Source organism: Echinops telfairi, unplaced genomic scaffold, assembly GCF_000313985.2.
Source record: "Echinops telfairi isolate 266 unplaced genomic scaffold, ASM31398v2 ScPeMD7_18;HRSCAF=68, whole genome shotgun sequence".
In the NCBI taxonomy this organism is placed as follows: domain Eukaryota; kingdom Metazoa; phylum Chordata; class Mammalia; order Afrosoricida; family Tenrecidae; genus Echinops; species Echinops telfairi.
The window spans coordinates 1,005,005-1,006,936 of NW_022103915.1; the positions used below are offsets into that span (position 1 = coordinate 1,005,005).

Below are 1,932 nucleotides of genomic sequence, written 5' to 3' on the forward strand. Positions count from 1 at the left end.
CCGAGCTGAAAGGGCACCTAGATCCTTGCCCCCCAACCCTTCCCAAGCCGCCTCTCGCACTTCTAGAGCATGGTTCTAAGTTCCCTGCCTGGTGGGTGCTGCAGGAACTGGAGGCCTGAACTGTAGGAACATTCTGGACTCCTGACCTGAGACACTAGGACATGCCCTGGAAGCGCTGACTCATACCTGCCCTCTGAGGAACTGAGAGGGCTGTGGGGAACTGGAACCAGCCTTGCCCTTAGGGATGGGGACCCGCCCTTCAGGCACTGCTGCAAGACATGTCTGCTGACTCCTCTCAAGGGCTTTAAAGGGCCTCCTGGCCACCTTCCAGTTCCCTTTCCCATCAGATCAAAACACTGTTCTGGTGGCCGTAAAACGAAGAAAAGAAACATTAAAACTGCCTGTCAGTGCTCCTGGAGCTGGGGCTAGTTTCAAACGGGGTCAAAAACAAAAAAACACTTTTTTTAAAGAAAACAAGGGTCTCTTGGGACCCCTACATGCCCTCCTTTACCAGTGTAGAAGGGAGGTGGAGGGCAGGGGTTGAGGCAGGACACACTAGGGACCTGCAGCTGTGCACAGGCGGTCCCCTCCAGAGGCCCCAAGAGGTACCCGGCCTGGAGAGCCCCTTCCACCACCCAGGACCCCTTGAGAGGGTGTGGTGCAAACAGGAATGAGAAGAACTTGGCTGCGCTTCAGGTCCAGATGCGGTTGTTTGAGGTGCACTCCCAGCCATGCCCATTCCATCCAACAGCACAAAAGAAGGAAGCCGGTCCAAGGCCATGCTGAGCCAGCCTCACCATTGTTCTTATGCCTGAGCCCATTGTTGCAGGCATTGTGTCCCTTCCTCTCCTGAGGTCCCCCCACCCCCAGCACCACCGCCTCTTTACATCATGTCCTTTTCCAGGGATGGGTCTCTCCTGACAAAGATTCCCAGCCCTGCCTTCACAGAGGCCTCTGGCTGTACTTCTTCCAAGACAGATGGATTTGTTACTTTGGCCGTCCATGGTACTTTCAGTATTCTTCTCCAGCCCCGCCATGCAGATGCAGCATTCTTCTAGGGCAGCGGTTCTCAACCTGTGGGTTGTGACCCCTGGGCGTCTAACGACCCTCTCACAGGGGTCATCTGATTCATGACAGTTATGATGTAGCAAAGAAAATCATGTTATGGTTGGGGGGGGTCACCACCACATGAGGAACTGTATGAAAGGGTCACAGCATTAGGAAGGTTGAGGACCACTGGTCTAGGGTCTTTCTTAGTTCATGTTCAATTCCAAACGCATTATGAGGTCATGGAGAAGCCGATGGCTTCGTCCTCAAGTATCCTGGCTATACTCTTTTTTAAAAAGCACTTTATTTGGGCTCGTACAATTCTTATCAGAATCCATACATCCATCGATTATGTCAAGCACATTTGTACATTTGTTGCCATCATCCTTCTCAAGACATTTTCTTTCTGCTTAAGCCCTTGGTATCAGCTCATTTTTCAACGCCCTCACGAGCCCTTGATAATTTATAAATTATTATTTTGTCATGTTTTACACTGTCTGACGTCTCCCTTCACCCACTTTTATGTTGTCTGTCCCCCAGGGAGGGGGTTATATGTAGATAATTGTAATCGGTTCCCCCTTTCCCCTTACCCTCCTGATATTACTGCTCTCAATATTGGTCCTGAGGGGTTTATCTGTCCTGAATTCCCTGCATTTCCAGCTCTTATCTGTACCCATGTGCATGCTCTAGTCTAGCTGGATCTGTAAGGGTGGGAGGAAGCATTAAAGAACTAGAGGAAAGTTGTATGTTTCTTCTGTGCTATACTGCACCCTGACTGGCTGGTCTCCTCCCTGAAACAGGTGGGCTTTAGGTCTGTACTCCACACTCCCCCTCATTCACAATGATATGATTTTTTGTTCTTTGATGCCTGATACCTGATCCCTT

General features: G+C 50.4%; 1 non-coding gene across 1 annotated transcript; it reads left to right on the forward strand.

Moving 5' to 3' along the window:
* The first annotated feature begins 322 nt into the window (after positions 1-322).
* LOC115868894 lies at positions 323-441 on the forward strand. Its single transcript, XR_004045854.1, has one exon. It is a non-coding gene; the product is annotated as a small nucleolar RNA SNORA61 (small nucleolar RNA).
* Positions 442-1,932: the final 1,491 nt, after the last annotated feature.